Source organism: Bufo bufo, chromosome 1, assembly GCF_905171765.1.
Source record: "Bufo bufo chromosome 1, aBufBuf1.1, whole genome shotgun sequence".
Lineage (NCBI taxonomy): Eukaryota > Metazoa > Chordata > Amphibia > Anura > Bufonidae > Bufo > Bufo bufo.
In genome coordinates, this window is record NC_053389.1 from 292,865,520 (window position 1) to 292,878,342 (window position 12,823).

Consider the following 12,823-nt stretch of genomic DNA (forward strand, 5'->3'; position numbering starts at 1 on the left):
AGGGGAAGGGGTGGGGGGGTGGGGGGGAGTAATTATAGCCTTCGTTCAACACAGGCTGTTTTGTGGTGGGAGTTGAGGTTTGCTGAAATAAACCCCTCTGGTAATAATGAACCATTGATGCCTGAGCAAAAAGGATTTATTGAAGCAATGTGCTAGGAAAGGGTTAAACACTCACAAGCTGCTCTGGATGTGGCGTATATGGTAATGTAAGCAGCTGTGTCGCCATACGTTTGACTGGATCTTGTACACCATTCAAATCAATTCAACACAGAGGAAAGGGATGCAAAGGATGAATTTAGAAATGTTATTTGTAGTCTTAAAACCTAAGGGTACACAATGAGCAACATAGGGACCCACAAAAAAAAAAAAAAGAGTTGGTTCATTTAGATTGTATAAATATGAGTAGGTGTTCCCAAATAACTATTACCTCCATAATTGTGTGTATATATATATATATATATATATATATATATATATATAGATAGATAGATAGTCAGGTCCATAAATATTGGGACATCGACACAATTCTAACATTTTTGGCTCTATACACCACTACAATGGATTTGAAATGAAACAAACAAGATGAACGGTGTAGGAATTACAACAGTTTGCATATGTGCCTCCCACTTGTTAACCACTTAAGGACCACAGGTTTATACCCCCCTAGTGACCAGGCCTTTTTTTACAAATCGGCACTTCACAACTTTAACGGTTTATTGCTCGGTCATGCAACTTGGCACCCAAATTAATTTTACCTCCTTTTCTTCTCACAAATACAGCTTTCTTTTGGTGGTATTTGATTGCTGCTGAGATTTTTCGTTTTTCTGATATTAATCAAAAAAGACCGAAATTTTCTCAAAAAAAGTGTATTTTTAACTTTTTCTGGTAAAATTGTTCAAATATAATTACATTTCTATACAAGTTTGTGTCAGAATTTATTGTGCTACATGTCTTTTAAGAAAAAAAAATCCAATAAGTGTATATTTATTGGTTTGCGCAAAAGTTATAGCGTTTACAAACTATGGTACAAAAATGCAAATTTCTGCATTTTGAAGCAGCTCTGACTTTCTGAGCACCTGTCATCTTTCTTGAGGTGCTAGAATGCCGGGATAGTATAAATACCCCCCAAATGACCCCATTTTAGTAAGAAGACACCCAAAAGTATTCGCGGAGTGGCATGATGAGTTCATGTATGATTCATTTTTTTTCACAAGTTAGCGGAAAATGACACTTTCTGAGGAAAAATAAATAAATAATAAAGTTTCCATTTCTGCTAACTTCTGGCAAAATAAATCTCCCACGGACTCACTATGCCCCTCAGTGAATACCTTGGGGTGTCTACATTCCGAAATGGGGTCATTTGTGGGGTGTGTTTACTGTTCTGGCATTTTGGGCGGGGCTAAATTGTGAGCAACCCTGTAAAGCCTAAAGGTACTCGTTGGACCTTCGGCCCCTTTACACACCTAGGCTGCAAAAAAGTGTCACACATGTGGTATCGCCATACTCAGAAGAAGTAGGGCAATGTGTTTTGGGGTGTATTTTTACATATACCCATGCTGGGTTAGAGAAATATCTCTGTAAATTGACAACTTTGTATAAAAAAATTAAAAAGTTGTCATTTACAGAGATTTTTCTCACACACAGTAAGATAAGATAAGATGCCTTTATTGTCACTGTACAATACAATGTAATACAATGTACAATACAATGAAATGTTGTTTGGAGCAATCCTAGATGCCATGGACAGAGGAACAAGAACTGACATTTAAACTAAAGTATTACACTAGAAAAAAAACAATATATATAGCAAGAGCAAAGTAGGAAGTGCTTATGAGTATATATACACACTGATCAGACACCACTGCTGACAAGAGATCATCATGGGTTCATGAATGCAGCAGTCACTTTCAGTCTGTGGTAGTTTCTATCCTTAGAAGGGGCAATAGTCTCTGAGCATTTAGGAGACTGATTGCTTTGGGGTAAAAGCTGTTTTTCAGCCTAGTGGTGCGGGCATGTAGGGCTCTAAGACGCCTACCAGAGGGTAGGGGAATGAAAAGGCTGTGGCCGGGGTGAGTTGGATCCCCGCAGATAATTTTTGCCCTGTTGCTGCAGCGAGCAGTGAAGATGTCCTCCAGTGATGGTAGCTGAGTACCAGTGATTCTGCCAGTATGGGTATATGTAAAAATACACCCAAAAACACATTGCCCTACTTCTTCTGAGTACGGCGATACCACATGTGTGACACTTTTTTGCAGCCTAGGTGCACAAAGGGGCCCAAATTCCAATGAGTACCTTTAGGATTTCACAGGGCATTTTTACGCATTTGGATTCCAAACTACTTCTCACGCTTTAGGGCCCCTAAAATGCCAGGGCAGTATAAATACCCCACAAGTGACCCCATTTTGGAAAGAAGAAACCCCAAGGTATTCCGTGAGGGGTATGGTGAGTTCATGTAAGATTTAATTTTTTGTTACAAGTTAGTGGAATATGAGACTTTGTAAGAAAAAACAAAAAAAAATAAAAAATCAATGTCCTCTAACTTGTGCAAAAAAAAAAAAATCTTCTATGAACTCGCCATGCCCCTCACGGAATACCTTGGGGTGTCTTCTTTCCAAAATGGGGTCACTTGTGGGGTATTTATACTGCCCTGGCATTTTAGAGGCCCTAAAGCGTGAGAAGTAGTTTGGAATTCAAATGCGTAAAAATGACCTTTTTTTTTTAATTTTGGGCTAACTAAATTTAGGGGATATTCCTCTGAGACTACCCAGGAAAAAGAGCACACCTGCCTAGTAAAAAGGAGTGCTTGCGAAGTAAAGCTGCGATCGCTAATAAAGATCCAAAAAGCTCAAAAGTGATCTTTATAGCGCTGCAGCGATTTTACGGTGTTTTTGCAGTAATCAGAAAAAATAATATCCTGTCACTGCGGTGGGGCAGACTAAACGCAAGTGTGGGCACAAGATCAGGCCTTATCGGGTGAACACTGCGTTTTTTGTAGAGCCTAAGGTGACCCTAATGTACTGATATAGATCTGATTGCGATCAGTCTTGATCACTTACAGATACTATATAGTACTAGTGCTGATTACCGACAGCGATGACGCTAATCAGCGACTAATCAGTGACTGCGGTGCGGTGGCCTGGGCGCTAACTACCTAACAAGTAGCTAACTAACTGGCGGTGATAAGGGACCCTTACAGGGGGGTGATCAATGACAGGGAGGTGACAGGGGGTGATCAGGGAGTCTATATGGGGTGATCAGGGGTTAATAAGGGGTTATTAAGTGACAGGGGGGGGTAATGTGTGTGTGGTGCTTGGTGCTACTTACAGAGCTGCCTGTGTCCTCTGGTGGTCGATCCAAGCAAAAGGGACCACCAGAGGAGCAGGTAGCAGGTATATCAGACGCTATTTACAAAATAGCGTTTGATATGCCTATTTGATTGGTTCTTTTAAAAATCTACAGCCTGCCAGCCAATGATCAGCGCTGGGAGGCTGTAGTTAAACTTGAATACTGCTCAATCCTGTGAACGCGCGCTCCTGTGAGCGCGCGTGCACAGGAAATCTCAGGTCTCACGAGATGACGCCAATAGGCATCACTGAGACCTGAGAGCGCTGCCATCCGGACGCCTATTGGCGTTACTGTGATGGCAAGTGGTTAAGGAACCAAAAGTAATGGGACAATTGGCTTCTCAGCTGTTCCATGGCCAGGTGTGTGTTATTCCCTCATTATCCCAATTACAATGATCAGATAAAAGGTCCAGAGTCATTTTAAGTGTGCAATTTGCATTTGGAATCTGTTGCTGTCAACTTTCAAGATGAGATCCAAAGAGCTGTCACTATCAGTGAAGCAAGCCATCATTAGGCTGAAAAAAACAAACAAACCCATCAGAGAGATAGCAAAAACATTAGGCATGGCCAAAACAACTGTTTGGAACATTCTTAAAAAGAAGGAGCGCATCTGTGAGTTCAGCAACACCAAAAGACCCAGAAGACCACAGAAAACAATTGTGGTGGATGACCGAATAATTCTTTCCCTGGTGAAGAAAACACCCCTCACAACAGTTGGCCAGATCAAAAACACTCTCCAGGAGGTAGGTGTATGTGTGTCAAAGTCAACAATCAAGAGAAGACTTTACCAGAGTGAATACAGAGGGTGCACCACAAGATGTAAACCATTGGTGAGCCTCAAAAACAGGAAGGCCAGATTAGAGTTTGCCAAACGACATCTAAAAAAGCCTTCATAGTTCTGGAACAACATCCTATGGACAGATGAGACCAAGATCAACTTGTACCAGAGCGATGGGAAGAGAAGAGTATGTAGAAGGAAAGGAACTGCTCATGATCCTGAGCATACCACCTCATCAGTGAAGCATGGTGGTGGTAGTGTCATTGCGTGGGCATGTATGGCTGCCAATAGAACTGGTTCTCTTGTATTTATTGATGATGTGACTGCTGACAAAAGCAGCAGGATGAATTCTGAAGTGTTTCAGGCAATATTATCTGCTCATATTCAGCCAAATGCTTCAGAAAGCTTCACAGTGCAGATGGACAATGACCCAAAGCATACTGCAAAAGCAACCAAAGAGTTTTTAAAGGGAAAGAAGTGGAATGTTATGCAATGGCCAAGTCAATCACCTGACCTGAATACGATTGAGCATGCATTTCACTTGCTGAAGACAAAATTTAAGGGAAAATGCCCCAAGAACAAGCAGGAACTGAAGACAGTTGCAGTAGAGGCCTGGCAGAGCATCACCAGGGATGAAACCCAGCGTCTGGTGATGTTTATGCATTCCAGACTTCAGGCTGTAATTGACTGCAAAGGATTTGCAACCAAGTATTAAAAAGTGAAGGTTTGATTTATGATTATTATTCTGTCCCATTACTTTTGGTTCCTTAACAAGTGGGAGGCAAATATGCAAACCGTTGTAATTCCTACACCGTTCACCTGATTTGGATGTAAATACCCTCACATTAAGGCCTCATGCACACTTTTTTTTTAAGGTACGCAAAAACGGGGTCCGTAGGTCCGTGATCCGTGACCGTTTTTTCGTCCGTGGGTCTTCCTTGATTTTTGGAGGATCCACGGACATGAAAAAAAGTCGTTTTGGTGTCCGCCTGGCCGTGCGGAGCCAAACGGATCCGTCCTGAATTACAATGCAAGTCAATGGGGACGGATCCGTTAGACGTTGACACAATATGGTGCAATTGCAAACGGATCCGTCCCCCATTGACTTTCAATGCAAAGTCAGGAGTCCCTATTAATATACCATCAGATCGGAGTTTTCTTCAATCCGATGGTATATTTTAACTTGAAGCGTCCCCATCATCATGGGAACGCCTCTATGTTAGAATATACCATCGGTTTTGAGTTAGATCGTGAAACTCAGATCCGACAATATATTCTAACACAGAGGCGTTCCCATGGTGATGGGGACGCTTCAGGTTAGAATATACTAAAAGAACTGTGTACATGACTGCCCCCTGCTGCCTGGCAGGTGCTGCCAGGCAGCAGGGGGAAGACCCCCCCCTCCCCCCCTGTATTTAACTCATTGGTGGCCAGTGCGGCCGGCCCCCCTCCCTCCCTGTAGTTAACACATTGGTGGCCAGTGTGGCCTGCCCCCCCTCCCTCCCCTGTAGTTAACACATCGGTTTGCCAGTGCGGCCGGCCCCCCCCCCCCTCCCCTGTAGTACTGTAGATTCATCGGTGGCCAGTAGGCCCCCCCCATGCCCCTCCTAATTAAAATCTCCCCCCCTATCATTGGTGGCAGCGGAGAGTACCGATCGGAGTCCCAGTTTAATCGCTGGGGCTCCGATCGGTAACCATGGCAACCAGGACGCTACTGCAGTTCTGGTTGCCATGGTTACTTAGCAATTTTTAGAAGCATTATACTTACCTGCGAGCTGCAATGTCTGTGACCGGCCGGGCGCTCCTCCTACTGGTAAGTGAAAGGTCTGTGCGGCGCATTGCTTATAGCCGGCCGCACTGGCCACCAATGTGTTAACTACAGGGGAGGGAGGGGGGCCGGCCGCACTGGCCACCAATGTGTTAAATACAAGGGAGGGAGGGAGGGGGGGCCCACTGGCCACCAATGAATTTAAAACTGGGGAGGGAGGGGGTTCTGCCCCCTCCTGCCTGGCAGCACATGATCTCTTACAGGGGGCTATGATACGCACAATTAACCCCTCAGGTGCAGCACCTGAGGGGTTAATTGTGCGGATCACAACCCCCTGTAAGAGATCGGGTGCTGCCAGGCAGCAGGGGGCAGTCATGTACACAGTTCAAAGTACATTCTAACTAGAAGCGTCCCCATCACTATGAAAACTCAGCTCTGAAAAAGCTTTTATGCAGACGGATCTGCGTATCCGTCTGTGTGAAAGTAGCCTACGGCCATGGACCACGTACGCGGATGCCAATCTTGTGTGCATCCATGTTGAATGGGCCCGTGAACCGTTGTCCGTCAATAAAATAGGACAGGTCATATTTTTTTGACGGACAGGAAACACGGATCACGGATGCGGCTGCAAAACGGTGCATTTTCCGATTTTTCCACTGACCCATTTAAAGTCAATGGGTCCGCAAAAAAAAACTGAACAACGGCCGCGGATGCACACAACGGTCGTGTGCATGAGGCCTAAAGCTGATAGTCATCATCATGGGAACGCCTCTATGTTAGAATATACCATCGGTTTTGAGTTAGATCGTGAAACTCAGATCCGACAATATATTCTAACACAGAGGCGTTCCCATGGTGATGGGGACGCTTCAGGTTAGAATATACTAAAAGAACTGTGTACATGACTGCCCCCTGCTGCCTGGCAGGTGCTGCCAGGCAGCAGGGGGCAGACCCCCCCTCCCCCCCTGTATTTAACTCATTGGTGGCCAGTGCGGCCGGCCCCCCTCCCTCCCTGTAGTTAACACATTGGTGGCCAGTGTGGCCTGCCCCCCCTCCCTCCCCTGTAGTTAACACATCGGTTTGCCAGTGCGGCCGGCCCCCCCTCCCTCCCCTGTAGTACTGTAGATTCATCGGTGGCCAGTAGGCCCCCCCCCATGCCCCTCCTAATTAAAATCTCCCCCCCTATCATTGGTGGCAGCGGAGAGTACCGATCGGAGTCCCAGTTTAATCGCTGGGGCTCCGATCGGTAACCATGGCAACCAGGACGCTACTGCAGTTCTGGTTGCCATGGTTACTTAGCAATTTTTAGAAGCATTATACTTACCTGCGAGCTGCAATGTCTGTGACCGGCCGGGCGCTCCTCCTACTGGTAAGTGAAAGGTCTGTGCGGCGCATTGCTTATAGCCGGCCGCACTGGCCACCAATGTGTTAACTACAGGGGAGGGAGGGGGGCCGGCCGCACTGGCCACCAATGTGTTAAATACAAGGGAGGGAGGGAGGGGGGGCCCACTGGCCACCAATGAATTTAAAACTGGGGAGGGAGGGGGTTCTGCCCCCTCCTGCCTGGCAGCACATGATCTCTTACAGGGGGCTATGATACGCACAATTAACCCATCAGGTGCAGCACCTGAGGGGTTAATTGTGCGGATCACAACCCCCTGTAAGAGATCGGGTGCTGCCAGGCAGCAGGGGGCAGTCATGTACACAGTTCAAAGTACATTCTAACTAGAAGCGTCCCCATCACTATGAAAACTCAGCTCTGAAAAAGCTTTTATGCAGACGGATCTGCGTATCCGTCTGTGTGAAAGTAGCCTACGGCCATGGACCACGTACGCGGATGCCAATCTTGTGTGCATCCATGTTTTTGACTTGAATGCGCCCGTGAACCGTTGTCCGTCAATAAAATAGGACAGGTCATATTTTTTTGACGGACAGGAAACACGGATCACGGATGCGGCTGCAAAACGGTGCATTTTCCGATTTTTCCACTGACCCATTTAAAGTCAATGGGTCCGCAAAAAAAACTGAACAACGGCCGCGGATGCACACAACGGTCGTGTGCATGAGGCCTAAAGCTGATAGTCTGCAGTTAAAACACACCTTGTTCATTTTATTTCAAATCCATTGTGGTGGTGTATAGAGCCAAAAATGTTAGAATTGTGTCGGTGTCCCAATATTTACGGACCTGACTGTATATATATATATGCAGAAAAAGTATGTGAACCCTTTGGAATTATATGGATTTCTGCACAAATTGGTCATAAAAAGTGATCTGACCTTCATCTAAGTCACAACAATAGACAATCACAGTCTGCTAAGGCTACTTTCACACCTGCGTTAGGTGCGGATCCGTCAGGTATCTGCACAGATGGATCCGCACCTATATTGCAAATGCTTGTATCCGTTCAGAACGGATCCGTTTGCATTACCATGATTATGCAAACTGATCCGTTTTGACTTACACTGAAAGTCAATGGGAGGCGGATTCATTTTCAATTGCACCATATTGTGTCAGTGAAAACGGATCTGTCCCCATGGACTTACATTGTAAGTCAGGACGGATCCGTTTGGCTCCGCATCGTCAGGCAAGCAGCATTTTGGTGTCCGCCTCCAGAGCGGAATGGAGGCTGAACGGAGGCAAACTGATGCATTCTGAACGGATCCTTATCCATTCAGAATGCATTGGGGCTAAACTGATCCGTTTTGAACCGTTTGTGAGATCCCTGAAACGGATCTCACAAACGGAATTCAAAATGCAGGTGTGAAAGTAGCCTTAAACTAATAACACAGGGGCAGAGGAATAGCAGAGCAGGGAGAGGATGGTGCTGCTACTAGGGGGTCATACCATGTGGGAGTAATAAAGCCCACCATAATGCCCCCCAGTAGAAATAATTCTCCTTATAATGTGACAGTGCAGAAAATACCCCCTTGTAATGCCCCCAGTTGAGCTAATGTCCGGCCTAGTGCCTTCAGCCTATCAGAGGAAGGGAAAGGGACACGCCTCTCCCTACCCTGCCTCAGCACCGTCCTGAGGACGGCGATACAGATGACTATGGAGATGAACGCTTCCACAATGGAAGCGTTCATCTCCCTGTGCCCCACCGCCGCCCCCCCCTCCCACTTCTGAGCAGCTCGGGGGGGGGGGGGGGGGGGCAATTGTCCCGTCCCTGGATCCGCCAGTGCTGCAGAGCAGAGGCAGAACTCAGTCACAGATTTCCAGGGCCCCAGGGGCAATTTCCCCCCCTTGCCCCCCCCTGCGGATGCCCATGGTTGCAGATCAGACATGCACAACGGTCAGGAGTAATTCTTGACCATTCCTCTTTACAGAACTGTTTCAGTTCAGCAATATTCTTTGGATTCGGCAGATAGAAAAAAGAAACGCGGCACCCACCAGGATCTGGCATATCTTCAGGATGCTTTATTGCTTACATAGGGGTATGGAGGCACAGGCTGGGGAGCGGGATGGCCAGGAGGTGTGAGCCGGCGGTGACAGCCGTTTCGCGCGTATCTCACACTTCCTCGGACCGCTTGTGACGCACAGGCGCACCGCCGTGCATTTAAGAGCAAGCCGCGGGTCATCGCGATGGTGACCATCGACGCTCCACAGGTGCGCTACTGTAGCGAATACAAAAAGGAAAGAGAAGCATTATAACAACATGCAAATGAGCACTGAAACAAATCATAGCAACAAAATAGCTAGCTGGGAGGCGACAAATTCACAAATAGCACATCTTAACACAACTTATTTGAAGAGACATATGTCTTTTCTGTGGGAAACCACTTCCTCCGGTATGTCCACCTTTACCTGCGCTATGTGGATGACGTGTTTCTGATCTGGTCGGGCAGTGAGGGGTTGTGTAGGCAGTTTGTACAGCATTTAAATGAGAGCAATAAAATGAACATGAAGTTCACCCTCAACTTTGGTTGCAACACACTAGATTTTCTGGATGTGAGGGTCACCGCTGTTGATGGTGCGTTGCACACTACAGGTTTCAGTAAACCTACGGCAACCAACTCGCTGCTCCACTAGACCAGCTTTCATCCCCCGGCAGTAAAGGATGCTTTTGGGCAATTTATACACCTACGCAGGATTAACAGCACCGACCAAGATTACTTTAGGCAGGCCTATCAACTCAAAGATAGACTGCTCCAAAGGGGGTACCCTAGGAGAAACGTGATCGATGCTTTGCATCGTGTGTCTCTCCATTCACGACCCAGGACAACAAACAGGATAGGTTTACGTTCGTTTTCAAATTTAGTCCAGCCGCAGACATTGTTAGACGGGCAGTGTCAAACAACTGGGACCTCTTGAAAGGTGAACCCTCTTTTGGTGTAACCCACAAACTAAAAGACTTCATCACCTGTCGCATTTCTCATGTAGTCTATGTAATATTATGCACTTGCAGTAGGTTTTACATTGGTAAAACCATTAGGCCTTTGTTTGAGAGAGTGCGGGAGCATCTGGGTTCCATTAGGACAGGCCGTGGATTGCCCCGCCTGATTGACCATGTCCGTGCTGCTCATAATCCGTCCAGCCTCTCCTTTGCTGGCATTGAGGCTGTGGGGCCCATCCCTCGGGGTGGAGCCCGCCACCGCCTTTTGCTGCAACGAGAGGCTCGATGGATCATCAGGACTGGCGCCATGGGGTTACATGGCTTGAACGACAAAAATGACATGGCCGTGTTCCTTTAAAACTTGGTGCTCCGTCACCATAGGACGCCATTAGGCCCGCTACGGCTTTACTATCCATGTGCGGGTTTACCTGTCACGGCGGTTCTTGCTTAGCACCCCCACATTCCTTTTCCCTCCCCTCGTTGGCTTCGGATTCGGTCGGACCTATCCTTTCATTGGGGAGGTTCTACCACGGATCCTCGCCGCAATGGGAATATTTCGCGAATATTTCGGAGAATATTCGTCAAATATTTGCAAATTCGAATATTCGTTATATTCTACGATTTTTTTTACTTCAAAAATCGACAAGGTAATGATCGTGTAATATGCGAATTTTCGTATTCGAATTTTTAAACTTTTAGACAAAGAATATTATAGCACTATATTAGCTAAATTGCTCTATATTTGTTTTTTTTCGAATATTCGCTATATTGCTATAACTTTGTTTTTTCAAATATTCGTAATATTCTAAAACAATCATATAAAGCAATATAGCAATATTCGAAAAAAACGAATATAGAGCAATTTAGCTAATATAGTGCTATAATCTTCTTTGTCTAATAGTTGTAATTTTTTTCTCATCTGAAGTCCAGATTGGAAAAAAAATTACAACTATAAAAAAAAAGATTATAGCTCTATATTAGCTAAATTGCTCTATATTCGTTTTTTTTTTCGAATATTGACTATATTGCTAAAACAAGAATATATAGCAATATAGCAAATATTCGAAAAAAAAAGGATATAGAGCAAAATTCGCAAACAACACTACTCCTAAAGTCAAGTATATTGCAGCCTTCTTATTGGCCCACAAGTTAGAAGCAGGGAGGGATCATGTGTACTGATTAAAAAAATATATATATTCGAAATTACGAATATATATAACTATATTCGAAATATTCGCGAATTTTCGAAGTACCTATATACGCGATAAAAATTCGAAATTCGAATATTCGTGATCAACACTAGTGAAGAACATAGAAACATAGAAACATAGAATGTGTCGGCAGATAAGAACCATTTGGCCCATCTAGTCTGCCCAATAACCTTTTAACTCAGGATCCACAGTGTAATAAATGCAAATTTTTATATGTACCCAAATAACTATTGGGTTCCAAATGCCAAATGTGAAACAGGATCTCCACTTACCATGTGCCATTTCTTATACTTGAGTCTTTTTGGACCCCTCATGCTCTAGGCACCTTCTATTGCTATACCTGTGGGAAGGCCAATAACTAATTTGGCTGTGGCATTAATAGGTTAAAACACAATACATAATTTATTTCCAGGCAGAAGAACTAACATGATTAAACATTTTCCCCATCTTTTTAATTCCTAACTGATAGTTTCATTATTAGAGTTTTGTCTTAATTTGTAATTTAAGGTCCCTAGATAGTCACACTGACAAAACAGAAGGATTTAAGATTTTTTATTAGAATTTTTAAGCAAATGGGTAAATGGTTTGAGATGAAAATTTATTCTGGTAAGTCTGTGCTAGAAATATGAGAGCTCTAAGTGTTTTAAAGGTAAGACTCCTGCCATAGGGCTCCCGAGGGTTCAGCCTGGTCGTTTGTGCCAGAAGCATAGAACAGCCAAGCCATGTGTGGTCTGCACAGGCTGTCTGCAATGACAACTCATTGTACGGGTGTGTCACTGTACTTTGTCCGACATAAAAATTTGCAGGATGATCATTAACCCTTCTTTGCTTACATTATAGTGATGTGGAGTTGCTGTACTACATTTTCTTGTGGAGACCCAGCTGGTAGCAGAGATGCCAGTCATTCATGGCTTTCCAGTAGCAAGTTAATAAAGGTTAGTAGTTGTATATTGAAAATATGTGCACTGCTCTATTATGTATTCCGCAAGCCTCTAAAGAGTTGGAGAGAAGGATGGGCGTGGGAGCAGGGCCGGTGCAAAGATTTTTGCCGCCCTAAGCAAGATAAAAATTGCCACCCCCCCCTTATCAGATGATCTGCCCATATCATATATAGAGATAATCCACGGCACACCAATATCTTTTTACTTTGCAAATTTATTGTAGGTACATATTGGTATTTCACAAGATTTTGTCAATATATGACTAGTCGCGCCATAACTGTGATATAAGCAAAAATCACATATATATATATTTTTGTAGGCCTTGCTATGTCCCAACGTTTCGGTCCTGTCAAAGACCTTTCTCAAGGGATCGTGGCCGGTTGGTAAAACTGCATGGTGTAGGCGCCCATATCATGACATCACATATGTTCCACCCCTTTCTCAGCA